This window comes from Hibiscus syriacus, unplaced genomic scaffold, assembly GCF_006381635.1.
Source record: "Hibiscus syriacus cultivar Baekdansim isolate YM2019G1 unplaced genomic scaffold, ASM638163v2 tig00117016_pilon, whole genome shotgun sequence".
Lineage (NCBI taxonomy): Eukaryota > Viridiplantae > Streptophyta > Magnoliopsida > Malvales > Malvaceae > Hibiscus > Hibiscus syriacus.
The window spans coordinates 3713458-3727971 of NW_024063525.1; the positions used below are offsets into that span (position 1 = coordinate 3713458).

Consider the following 14514-nt stretch of genomic DNA (forward strand, 5'->3'; position numbering starts at 1 on the left):
CACCTGGAAGCTGAAAGAAGTAAGACATATTCATGGCATCAAAAGAAATTTCATTTATGTATGACAGCTTGATGGAGAAGGATATAGTACAACCTTTTCAGGCTGTGAATGGAAGATTACCAAAGGAGCACTCGTCATTGCTCGTGGTAAGAAGACTGATACTCTCTATGTAACCTCAAATTTAGAGAATTTCATTGCAGTAGTAGATGCTGATGGAAAATCAAACCTATGAAACCAAAGCCTTTGCCATATGAGCGAGAAAAGGATGAAGACTTTTTTGTCAAAAGGTAAGTTACCGGATCTAAAGAATATAGATGTCAGACTATATGAGGATTGCATCTTTGGCAAACAAAAGAAAGTCAGTTTTGCAAAGATTGGCAAGACACCTAAGGATGAAAAGTTAGAGTTGGTTCATACTAATGTATGGAGACTATCTCCAGTTCCATCTCTTGTAGGCTCACTATATTATGTCACCTTCATCGATGATTCTACAAGGAAGGTGTGGGTTTATTTTCTGAAGAAGAAATCAGAAGTCTTTGATACCTTCAGAAAATGGAAGGCCATGGTGGAAAATGAGTCTGGTTTGAAAGTTAAGGGTTGAGGTCTGACAATAGAGGAGAGTACAAAAACAACAGATTCACAGATTTCTGCGCAAACAATGTGATCAAGATGGAGACAACAGTTCCCATGACGGCAGCAGAGCGCATGAACAGAACTCTGAATAACGTGCCAGAAGCATAAATATACATGTCGGATTGCCCAAATTGATATGGGCTGAAGCTATCAACACTGCAGCTTACCTGATCAACCGTGGGCCCTCAGTTCCCTTGGATGGTGGAATACCAGAGGAAGTTTGGAGCAAGAAAGAAATAAACCTTTCACACTTAAGAGTGTTTGGTTGTATTTCTTATGTACACATAAATTTTGCTTCAAGAAGTAAACTTGATGTCAAGTCCAATAAATGTGTCTTTGTTGGTTATGGTGGTGATGAGTTCGGTTACCGGTTTTGGGACTACAAAAATCGAAAGATCATCAGAAGCAGAGATGCCATTTTCAATGAGAATGTGATGTACAAAGACAGGTCAACCATATAATCAAGTAGCTCCAATACCGAAGCTGAAACAAAGGAATTTGCTGAGTTTGAGGAGATTTCTGGAAATGATTTTCAGATCAGTCCTGAAAAAGTTCAAGAAGAACCAGGCACACCAAAATTGAAACGCTCCTCCAGAATTCCTAAACCAACCCAACGTTATTCGCCTTCTTTGTACTACTTGTTGCTGACTGACAATGGTGAACCAGAGTGCTATGATGAAGCAATGCAGGTGAATGATTCAGTCAAGTGGGAGTCTTTCATGAAAGATGAGATGGACTCGCTTATGTCAAATCAGACGTGAGAATTAGCTGAATTACCACCAGGCAAGAAAACTCTACATAACAAGTGGATTTACAGGATCAAAGAAGAGCATGATGGGAGAAAACGCTACAAAGCAAGATTGATTGTCAAAGGTTTTCAACAGAAATAAGGTATTGACTACAATAAAATTTTCTCTCCAGTCGTGAATCTGTCTATAATTAGACTGGTGTTGAAAATTGTAGCTGCAGAGAATCTACTTCTTGAGCAGTTAGATGTGAAGACAACTTTCTTTCATGGTGATTTGGAGGAAGAAATCTATATGAGGCAGTCAGAAATCTTCATAAAGGCAGGCAAGAAAAACTGGTATGCAGGTTGAAGAAGAGATTGTATGGTTTAAAACAAGCTCCTAGACAGTGGTACAAGAAGTTCGATAGTTTCATGAGTACAAGTGGTTTTACCATATACCAAGAAGATCATTGTTGCTACATCAAGAAGTTCAACAACAACTTCATTATTTTATTGTTATACGTTGATGACATGCTCGTTGCAGGCTCAGACATGCAAGAGATTATAACCTTGAAGCAAAAATTGTCGAAGCAGTTTGAAATAAAAGATCTGGACGCTGCAAAGAAGATTCTTGGGATGAGGATCAAGAGAGACACAAAGTCGGGGACTTTGATGTTATCACAGGCTGAGTACATCAACAAAGTACTCTACAGGTTTAACATGAAAGATGATAAACCAGTAAGTACACCTTTAGGTGTTCATTTTAGACTCTCCAAAGAACAGTCACCAAAGACAGAGGAAGAACGTGTACACATGGTGAAGGAGTCGTATGCCTCAGCAATTGGAAGTCTGATGCATGCCATGGTTTGTACTAGACCAGATATTGCTCATGCAGTAGGAGCTATTAGCAGGTACATGAATAATCCGGGCAAGGTAAACAGGGAAGCAGTCAAATGGATCCTCAAGTATCTGTGGGGTACTACAAACAAAACACTTTGTTTCAAAGGTGGAGATACAATACTGACAGTCTATGTAGATGCTGACTTAGCCAAAAATGTTGACATCAGAAGAAGCGCTACAGGGTATGTCTATATTCTAGGAGGTACTGTAATGAGTTGGGTTTCTCAACTACAGAAGATAGTTGCTCTCTCCATAACTGAAGTAGAATATGTCGTTGTTATGGAAGCCAGCAAGGAGATGATTTGGCTCCAAAGTTTCTTGGAAGAGTTAGGCAAGAAACAAGAAAACAATGTCTTGTATTGCGACAGTCAAAGTGTCATCCATCTAGCGAAGAATCCGTCTTTTCATTCCAGGACAAAGCACATACAACTACGATATCATTTTATTCGGTCTCTTCTGGAAGATGGGATTTTGAAACTTGAAAAGATTAGTGGAGCTCAAAATCCGGTAGACATGTTAACAAAGACGGTGACTACGGATAAACTGAAGTTGTGTTCAGCTTCAGTTGGCATGCTAGAGTAACGAGACCAGACTGCATCGATCGAGGTGTGAAGACATATTAAAATCAGTCTTCAAGTGGGAGATTGTTGAAAGTCAATTAAGGGGGCTAAGGGGCACCGAATTCAGTGCATTTAATTTTGTTGATTTTTTGGCTTGAAAAAATTGCACTTTAGTCCCTACACTTTAGGATATTTTCAAGATTAGTCCTTAAGCTTCAACTATAAATACCTTTACCCATTTAGCTTCAAAATCATCTCAAATCATTTCTTCCTCCCAATACTAAAGAGTTTAAAGAGTTCTCTTGTGAGTTGTGAGTGTTTTGTAAACACCTATAAATTTTCCCTCTTTAGTAAAAGATCTGCAGCAGTCTGGAGACGTAGGAAAATTAGTTGAACTCCATTATCAATTTCGGGTATTATTTTTCCGCTTTCATTTTGCATTCTCACTAATCTGGTTATAGGGAAATTACTCAGTTATTTCCCAACAGGGATGAGCATGACAACATATGAAATCTGGCGTAGAGTTTCGATGGGTTGCAACGTGTCAGGAACTTCATCTTGTTGATCCTAAGGAACCGGCTTCTGACTAACGCGGAAATAGCGAGACACGAGTTGTCATCGGATCCTGGTTGTTCAGCATGCAAGGGAAGGAAAGAAATTGCTCTCCACATTCTTCGAAATTATATAATTGTCAGAAACTCTTGGTCGTAAATCTTACTGACTCACAAAACATGGAGTTTATTTTCTCTTTCCCTTTTTGATATGTTGAATTTTAATCTCAATGATATAATTTAGGGAAAATGGTAGATCTTATCATTGGAATCACTTCTTTATAATTAGGCTATGGAGACTATGGAAGAATGGTTGTAACTTCATCTTTAATGGAGTTAGTTGGTCCTCACGGTAGTAATCCAAGTGGAGTAAGCAAGTGCATGTTTAATCTTCACTAGATAGTGTAACTTCCCCAACCATATTCATCGAATAACTAGGAACTACATTTGGAACCCTCCTAGTATTGAAATGGTCAAGCTCAATATGGATAGAGCGGTCAATCAAAGCTCGAAGCAGTTAGAGGTGGCATCATCCACAATCATAACATCAATTGGATTGTGGGGTATTCTCATAATATTAGACCATGTTCGGTCCTTCACGTTGAGCTTTAGGCTCTCTTGGACAACTTACAATTAACTTGGAAACATGAAGCTAGGGATGTTATGGTTGAAATGGATAATGTTGAAGCTATTAAGTTGCTCAGGTCTCATAGTCAAGGCAATGAATCAACGCTGATCCACATAATTCGAGAACTCTACCAAAGATGTTGGATAGTTAAACTCTCGCTCATTTTTTGGGAAGTTAATGGCATGGCCGATGCTCTTGCCTGAAATGGTTATATGCTGGGGTTATCTAAATTGAATAGCTCGCTTGTTGATCTCTAATCGATTTTTCAGGTCGACAAGCAAACTTGGAGTATAAACTCAATAACCAACTAAGCTCTTAGCTCTTCTCTTGTTACCAAAAAAAATTTCTTTTGAGATTTAATAGGATATGTATACGATTGTTATAATCAATTAATTCACTTAGTAATGTCTTTTTTAAGGGTAAAGTACACATTTAGTATTGAAACTATCAGTCATGATTCGTTTTAATATGATTTTTTTAAGAATCATACCTAACATTTTGTTTTTATTTGATTTTAGTCCCCTACCGCTAAACACTTAATGCATTTAGTACCTAAACTATCATTTTTGGTCCATTTTAATACCTAAACTTTAAAAAAATAAAAAATTAGTGTTAAATTTTAAATAAATGTACTAAAATGAAACAAAAACTAAACTTTAGGTATGATTTTAAAAAACTTGAAAGTTTGGATACTAAACGGAATAAAACTATTAGTTTAAGTACTAAATGTGTAATTTACCCTATTTTAATTTAATAACCATTTGTAGATTAATGGTAATAGAGTGACTTGTTTTACCTTTATGTTTTTATGCTAGGTATGGGTGTTTAAAATCATGTACTTGTATTTTTTTGGTACGTGAAAAATTGGGTATTCAGAATTTGTGGGTATCAAAATTTAGGCCCGTGTCTTGACTCATTACATCTGGATACCTATAAAACTCGGCTACCTGTATTTCTGGGTTACGAGTATCATGTTCATAATTTTTTTTATTTTTTCTTTAAATTATATATATTATATATATATATATAATTCTAAAATTTAAAATTTAAATGTATATAATATATAATCACATAAAATTTAAAAGTTTACAAATTTAAATTATATGCACGAACCAATTTATCTCAATGATTAAAAGAATTATTAATGTTCCTACATAGTGATTGATTTTCCATTGTTTAATAGTTAAGAGTGAAATAACTTGATAATTATGAATAAAAAATTTAATAATATATATATATAACTTGACCCAAAAATCAGATATTTTTATTAAATATCCGGTATTTTTTAATAGACGGATAGGCTATTTTTGATAGCCTCTACTGCTAGCGTTGCTCGTCCAATGTGGAACAAGTAGGTTCCGCCACCGCTACCGACCCGCCTAAGCAAACACAAAAGCAAAGGCCCGCAATCACCACTCTTTCTCGTCGATTTCCAGTCATTGCAGAACTAAAGTTGGGAAAAATATAAAGGAAAAGAAAAGAGGAATGGGTCACAACAAAACCCGGCGTTTCAAAAACCATAGCTCTCATCGCGGACAGTCTAGCAGAAACCATCAATTCCAAAGGTTTTTTAGTTTTTCAAAACGACCGCCTCTTTTTCCAATTCTCTTCTCAATTAATCTACTTTCAGAACCCGTCTCCTGATCTTTTTTTTCCTGTACTTTTCCAGGGAAGATGAATCTCTCCCACATGATCAAAGTATCGATTCCAAAACTGCATCTTGTTTTGTGTTTTCTTAAAATTTTGTTCGGCTATATCATGTGTTTGATGTTTTGCCGCAGTTAATTGCTTTTTTCTGTTTTCCTTGTCCCTGCAGCTCCCGAAGAGGAACCGAATGTTCCTAAAATTCAACTTGCTATGTGGGTTTGTATTTTTCTCCTACTACGTTATTTTTCTTCTGGCCAACTGTTGTTGAATCTTTAATGTGTTTGTACATTTTATAATAAGGATCTTTCGATCGATCAAATCATGGTTGGCATCTCTAACTTAGGGTATCTTTATTAATGCATTGAAAATAAAACTTTGAATAGTTTAATTTCTTTAATGTGTTTGATAACTCGGGTTATATGTTAGTAGAAAAATTCGATGTGATGAGTAGGTATAGTCCTACTAACCTGTTAAATGCAGAGCATGTTACAAATTTATATTTGAACTTTTTTAACGAAAGATGAGATATTTAATTTGCTCTTTAATCTTTATTATTTGCATTTAGAACTATATAAAATATTATGTTAATAACATTTTGAAATGAATAGTTTTCAAAATTCAATATGTATAGCTATCAAATAATGTAATTATATTGAGTACTTCATTTCAGTTTTTGTGATACAAACCTAGCACTTAAGTTTTAGGGTGATCAAACACCACCATTTTTTTCAGTTTATTGAACATCTTATTCTTTATTATTGTTGTTATTTTTAAAAAAATTCTCCTTACAAAATGGCTTCTAAGGATTGATGACTTCAACATATTCTTTGAAATCAGTGGCTATCAAAATGGTGATTGCCAGCAATTTTAAGTTATTGTCTTCTTTAGTTTTTCTTATTATCTTGATGAAATCTTTCTTAAAATTGTATTGGACAGTTGGCCAATTTCTTTTGATATTTAATAGTTGTTTGCATTGATTACCCTCCTTGTTTTGATGCTGTTGACTCAGGATTTTGGACAGTGCGATGCAAAAAGGTGCACTGGGCGCAAACTGGGAAGATTTGGGTTGTTGAAAGAAAGTATCTGCTAGACAAAAGTTCCCTCAAATTTTATTTGGTTATGCATGTTTCAGTTTGTCTTATTTACATTGCGTCAAATTTGTTGTTTGCTCCATAGACATTACCATGCATAGATTAATTTGTAGTTGCTTTGCCTCAGAAATGTGTCATAGACTCATAGTGTTTAGTTCATGATAAAGCTGTACCATACCTAAGGTTGAAATATGTAAGAGTGAAGGATAAATCAGAGACTTATGGGTGGATGTTGGGTATGAATAGTCTGTCAATGAGTGTTCTATGGCTATTTTATCAAATCTATTTTGAAATAAGATATGCAAACTTTTATTTGCAGAAAGCAAGAGGAAATTTCCTAGAGAATGGTCTTTTAGGAAGGTAAAATGGAAAACTTAACATCGAATTATTGAAGTGTACTAACTCTTAGGTCCAGGTGTAAAGACTTCCTTTTAGCATAGTCATCTGATCCATATAGTTTCTGCTCCTATAAGTGATCATAAAGTTATGCTTTTGGAAATTGAAATTCATCTTTCACTTTCAGAAAACTTGTATCTATGAGTTTAGGATCTTGCGTTATTAACCAGTCAAATGATTTATCAATGATCAATTTAGAGAATAATGATAACTGGTAACTGCTATTAGTTTCTATATAAGATCAATCAATTAACTCAGTCATTTTTTACCAGTAAGGACGCCTTTACTTTCTGCTAATCTGGACCATTGAATGATTTCATGCAGGACTTGCGTGTGAATAGCGGTTTTGGGGGCATTGTTTTAAGGTACTTTCATCAACTCGTCTTTTGATTTGGGGAATGGGTGATTTGGACTCACCTGTTTCAGCAAGGTGTCTACATGCACCTATTACTGGGTCAAATGTTCGGTGTGCTACTGTGACCAACTTTTCACCTTTGTTTTTCCTAAGTTGATGGTGTATCTCATAGTCTCGGACGATATCACCTGATAGTTGTTCTTTTATACTAATATTCTTCTTGGCTGATACATACTAGCTTGTGTTTTCTGCTTCTTCACCTTTGATTTGACTTATAATTTTTTTTTATTATCTGTGCTTTGAACCTTTTCTGGGCAGTCCTGTTGGTAGTCAGTGTGTCTCAAAAGAAGATTACAACCTAATGAACAGAAAAGGGTTAGCTGTTGTTGCTCATGGGCTCGTCTTAGTGATGTACCCTTTGTGAAGCTGCGGTGGTGCTCCTCGCTTGTGTATGAATACGCTTTGTCCCTAATTCCTCATATAATGCTTTATACAGATTATTTGCTATTACACAATTGTTAATGATCGGAGATCAGTGTGATGTTCTCAGTGCTAAATTTTTCAGATTTTTATCTTCAGCCAACATGTTGCAAACTTTTGCTTAAATCTCGTGCCATAATAGTGACATCCTTGTGGATGATGTCAACAGTAACAAGCCTCTCATGATCTATTCTTATCTTGACACTCCAAGCTAGGAGTTATTTTTTTCTTTATTTTTGTATTGAATTGTATGATTCAAAGAGGTCCCCGCCGTTATGTTTGATAATTGACTTGTGCTCAAGTTTGATGTCTTTTTTATTGCACTGTTTTGGAATTTCAGTCCTTGAGGTGCTTCTTAATGTTCTAATAGCATTGATATTTGAGTTGCTAGGAATAATATTTGTAATGTATTACTTTCAATTTGATTTCTTTTTTGTTTAACCCAGAAGACATACTTTCTGTTTACCTTCTTTAATGAAATTATATCAATTTTATTGGCATATTACAGTTATTACTTGTATATATATATAAACTTAGATAAATTTCTCTTTCATCATATACGATGACGATTTAAATGACAATTTCAAATTAGTAATGCTTCATCACACTCTTGCTATTGCATACTTTTATATTCACCTTAATCGATTTCTTACCTTTAACATCTAATTGAAAGTATAATTGCATATTGTTTGGCATGTGCACATTCACATATCCTAACTAAGAGTGGCTCATTTTTACTGGTTTTAAATAGTTTTTAGTCTCCTGCTTTATGAATTTGATGTATTTGGAATTTCAGTGCCATGGCTAGTGGCTGCAAACCCAGTAAACTATGGTCGGCCATGTGAGCTATCATGCGTAGAAGCATTATCTGCAGCTTTGATAATATGGTACTTCTTTCCCTAATCACCTTCTATCTTCACAATCTTGAAGGTGACTTGTTGAATTGAGGATTTTCAATCATGTTATTTCTTTTACATCTGCATGCCCAAGCTGCCATGAACTCTGTTTCTCTTATATTGTGATCTTAATTTGTTGGGCTGGGTGTGCCATGCTAGCTTTTATTTGTATGAATCATATTTTTTAAATCAGTATTTGGAATTTATTCTATGATGTAAATGTAAACTGTGCATGTGCCCCTGCACGTCCGACGAAATCTGTTAGATTTTATGGCATATTGATCTGTTCTGTTTTGTTCATGCTTTTTTACAACCATATGAATACAGCGGCGCTTCGACATCATTTTCAAACTTTGGAACGTTATAAAACTAAGGATACATCCGTTACATATAGCTGTGGCATTGTTTCCAAGCTTAACTAAGATAAAACTTTTAGCCGAGTGATTGGTCTAGCATCCTTTTATGCATGCCAAGTTGCCAGTTAATACGTCACTCTGAGAGTCACTTGTGTTTACTGAGCAAGTCTTCTGAGTTTTTGTTCCATTGCGATGTTTTAACAGTGGGGAAAGGGAAACTGCAAATTTGCTATTAGGCAAGTTCAAATGGGGTCATGCCTTCCTGTCCCTTAACAGGTACCTTTATTGTTCTTGCTTTTATGGTCCAAAAAGTTTTAAATTGGTTGAAAATTATTGTTCATGTTCAGATCAGAAACATTCTTCTTGACATATGTTCTCAATTATTGGCTTACTTGATTGGTGTAGGGAACTTTTGAAGGCATATTCTGAATGTGAAAATAGTGCTGACATCATATCATTCCAAAATTCTTGGCTTTCCCAACAAAGTCAAGTTCCAAAGGTTCCACCAGATGCAGAAGGTAAATTTATTTTTTCATATGTTGGAAAAAAAAGAGAGATCCTTTTGCATATAACAACCCCTTGGCAACATCTGCAACTTTTGTGGGACCAAGGGTAGGAGTATAGTTTGATGAATGCCTCTGCAACAAAGTAATGCCTTTTCTGCCACAAAGTAATGCCTTTTCTGCCACATGGAGCTGGCTGGCTACAGTCTTATTATATCGTTGTGCTATGCTGTGTAGCACATATTGTGAGCAAGTTGAGGGAAAGGAAGGTCCTTTTTGTTTGTTTCTATCTTTGTCTTCTTTGGTCCTCGCTCAACCCCTCATTTTGCTCATGCAATCTTTATTTATCTGCACATTCATATAGTGAACTTGTAGATCTTCTCACGTGTTGAAACTACTATAGTTGCCTAATTATCGTTGTCTTCAACCAATGTTACATGAGCTTTCATTTTCCCTAAATGATGCCATGTATAGTTAGTGCCATTCTGATCTTTCTTACTGATATTTCAAATGATTAAAATGTGCTTTTTGGCTGCTAACCATGTCCCCTGCCCTGCAAAACTCATGCACAACTCAACCATCTTGTTTCTCTAAGTTGCTTCTCGCCTCTTTTACCTAGGACATATGATGTGGTTTCAACTAGAAGTCTATTTGGTGGTTATTTTGCTTAGAGAGCATTTTGATTGTTACATGGCATGGATTTAATTACTTACAATTTCATGAAATTGAGAATTCTATCCACCTATCGATGATTTTTGCAGGTGTTAGTTACAAATTAAACAACCTTTGAGATGTAATACAGGGATGGCCGTTATTGTTATACTGACCTTATGATGTTATATGAGCAGATATCAGCGAAGATGAGGGTTCTTCCAATGATTCTGAAGATGGGCTTCCTCCTCTAGAAAGGAATATGAACCATTTAATTTTGCAGGAAAGTGATGATGAAACCGAGTAGGTAGGGTCCAGAAATAGTTTCAATCTCTTAGTAGATGCAACGGAGCCAAGGCGAAATCAGCATATCGATGTCGAGTCTCAAGTAAGCGCCATGAGAAAAATCCATCCTGATAACTTTTATATATATCTATATATCTTACCCGTTATGCTTTAAATATTTGTGCGTATGACTATAATCCTACTTGTGGAAGAGGGAACACGGAAATGTATTTGGTGGTTGTTTTCTTATACCCAGATTTCGAATATGGTATTTTTTGGTACTTCCAAAGTGTTAACACCTCGTTTGGTTGCTAGTGTGTTAATATGAGGAAAAAACTTAATATTTATGTTTTAACATAGGGGTGAGTATTCGATCAAGTCTGTCGAATTTTACTTATCCCTACCAACTTTAAACATGAGGAAAAAGTAACACCCTAACATGAGTAATAAGTAGTCCAATGCTTGGTAGATTATGTTGTAAATCTTGTAATGGGCATATTTAGTTTGGTCGAAGTATTAGATAAGCAATACGTAAGTACTATTAGGAAATACCATTTTTTCCCTTGAAAAAAACCTCTTGATTAACTTTTGAGATATCATTTTATTTTTCCAAATGCATTATTATTGTAGTAAATCGTCACTAGGCCTGTAAACGAACCGAACGTTCATTGAACCATTCGTGAATCGTTCGGCGGGAAGTTTGTTTATGTTCGTTTATTTATTAAGCGAACGAACATGAATAAGATTTTTTATTCGTTTAATTAAATGAACGAACATGAACAAAGAGTTCGTTCGTTCATTTACGTTTGTGAACGTTTAGTAATATGTTCATTTATATTTGTTTATGTGCGTTTATTTATGTTTAGCCCAATCTCTCTAGACCCATTTAAAATATTAAAGTCCAATAAATTTTAATCAGATATCCATAAATATTTTAAAATTTAATTAATTTTAAATACAAATAAAAAAATTCAAAAATAATTAAATAAAATATAATCTTAAAATTGTTAGGAAAGAAAAAAATCTATTTTCATTTATGTTCGTTTATGTTCATTTATCGTGTTCGTTTACGTTCGTTTGTATCCGTTAGTTTATGTTTGTTCATTTGTGTTCGTTTATCATTTAAATGAATATACATGAACAAACACGAACAAACTACATTCATTAACGAACGAATATGAAAAAGAAATTTTTTGTTTGTTTATGTTCGTGTTCGTTCATTTGTTCAGTTAAAGTTAAACGAATAAACATGAACATATTATTGTTCATGTTCGTTCGTGTTCGTTCGATTCGTTTACCGGTCTAATCTTCACCCACGGTGGAGAAAGAAGTAACTGCAAATAAAACCTTGGTTAGCTAAGAACGAAAGAACAAAGAAGATTAATTATTATTGCAGTAAAGTAGTTAACAAGACAAATTATTTGTCAACCGTGTAAAGTAAGGGTGTGTTTGATAGTTAAAAAATATTTTTTAAAATCAATTTTTTTTTATTTTCTTGTATTTAATAGTTGGATAATATTTTTTGGAAAACATTTCAATCTGATAATTGTAATTAATTGTAATTAGTTTTACGACAAATATTTTTTAATATTTGATAGTTGTAATTGATATTTTTCGATGTAGTTATTTTTTTATGTTTTGTATTCTATTTTTTGAAAAATTTTACCATCTAATTTGATTTAAAATATTTTCTTAATTTTTTATTTCATAGCATGGGCACTCAAAATAATATTATTTTATTTATTTAGTATTAATATAATAATTTTAAAATATTAATTATTAAAATATTTAATATATAATATAGTTTTAATAATATTATATTTTTAATATTTTATTGCGTAAAATATTCTTCTTTTTTAACAAAGAAAAGTTAGCTCAATTAATTAATAAAAAACGATGACCAGGTGTAACGCACCAAAAAGTACAAAGACCATAGCTGTAGTTTACCAAAAAGTACAAAGACCAAAGCTGTAGTAAATGAAAAACAAAAGCTAAAGGCAAACTCATAAAATGAAACAACTAGAAAGGAAAAAACGAGAACGAACGGCCAGCTCTTTAACATCCTTACGTCGAAACCAGAGTAATCAATGATAGCACGCAGCAAGGAAAAAGAAACAGATGTAGATATAACGTGACCAATTCTTATCGAAACAAAGAGAGTCTATGGAGGGTCAATCCATTTTCTATCTTCAGACGCCTTCAACTCCACCCAATGGGGGCCTTTTCACCCAGAAGTGATCTCCGTCGCCAAGGTCTTTCTTCGTCGCCAGAGAATGAGCGACATCGGTTCCTAGTCCAGGGATGAACCTAAACTCACATGCATGAAAAGCTTGAGCACTATGTCGAGCATCCCAAACCAGAAAACTGGTATCTAAGTAGTCACGAGCCGAAGATAAAAGTGTCACCACAACCGAACGTGCATTGCCCTCAACGATAACCTAACGGTAACCCAGGTCAACTCTTAGTTAGACAACATGCAAGTCTGCCATGGCTTCAGCCATGAAAGCAGAGGTAATTCTCAAACTTGATCTTCAACATGTTCCCAAACTAAAGCTTTCGTTGTCTTTGATCACAACTCCTGACCAAGTTTTTTGTTGTGCTTGTGAGAAACTTGCATCAAAATTGACTTTGACAGCAGGAGAGAAAGGAGTTTCCACCAAGCGGGGGCGGACAGTCGCGTCAATGAATGATGGCATGGGCAGAAGTAAATTACAGGCAACGGACACGCACAAAGTAACAAAATCACTTATATGAGTCTGTTTGCCTTCATGAAATAAATAATTGCGAGCATACCATAATCCCCAAATTATAACAAGTATTTCTTCTTGCTTAAATAATGGATAATGAGTAAATAACAAACCAAGCCAATCTATAAATTTGCATCCCTAACTGTGAGAGGTCAATAGTGATTCATAGAGGACCAAAACTTCGCCAGATGACAGTCTCTAATAATATGAATACCAGATTCGATAATATGGCTACAACGAGAGCGATATGGGGTATAAGCAATATGTTTCATGTGTAAATTTTGCATTGATGGAATTTAGTTTTGAACAAACTTCTAGATATATAACTTGATCTTCCTTTGACAAGCGCAAGCCTAAATGTGTTGAAACACAATTTTATCTGATTGAGACATCCACCATGTCGAGCTGCATCTGATAATCACTCTGCACACTATAAAACTCTTCTCATCGCTTCATATACGACAATCATCATGATGAAATCGAAAAATTGATATTCTAGAATCCGCCTCCTCATCACCAAATGTATCCTAGATTAATTCGATAATCTAACATTTGGTATCGACATCAATTAGATCAGCAACCCAATTCAACGAGACGACCCTTTCTGCCTTCACAAGTTGGGGAGTAGGTATTGCGAGCCAAAAGTCGCTCCAAATGTAAATGGATTCCCCGGTACCCACTTTCCATCTCAATCTTTTCTTAATAAAATCCCTTGCACTCCATACACTTCGCCAAATATACGATGAGGTAGCTGATATGACTCCGATTGTGATGTTCTGAATCATATGTGATGTTTCTCGATCGTGATTCTAATAAGCGACTGAACTTATAACTTAAATTTCTGAAAATGACACTTAAAAGAAGTGATAAGTAGGTATAAGAGTGAAAGTTCATGCTTGATAAGAATAAGTTAATGTAATGAAAATGATAAGGATGAATAAGGTAAAGGTGGTAAAGGTTGAAGTTTGGTAAATAATGGATTTGTAGTTTATAGAAAATGAAAATGAAGTAGATAATGGTGATATTGGTGTAGATTTTGTAGGAATGAAAGGAAGGTGGATTATGACCTAGTAGCTATATGGAGCTTGGAACCAACAATATAAAATGA

The 14514-nt window shown here is 34.7% G+C and overlaps 1 pseudogene; it reads left to right on the forward strand.

Moving 5' to 3' along the window:
* The first annotated feature begins 5334 nt into the window (after positions 1–5334).
* LOC120195503 lies at positions 5335–10921 on the forward strand (annotated as a pseudogene).
* The last annotated feature ends 3593 nt before the right edge of the window (positions 10922–14514 follow it).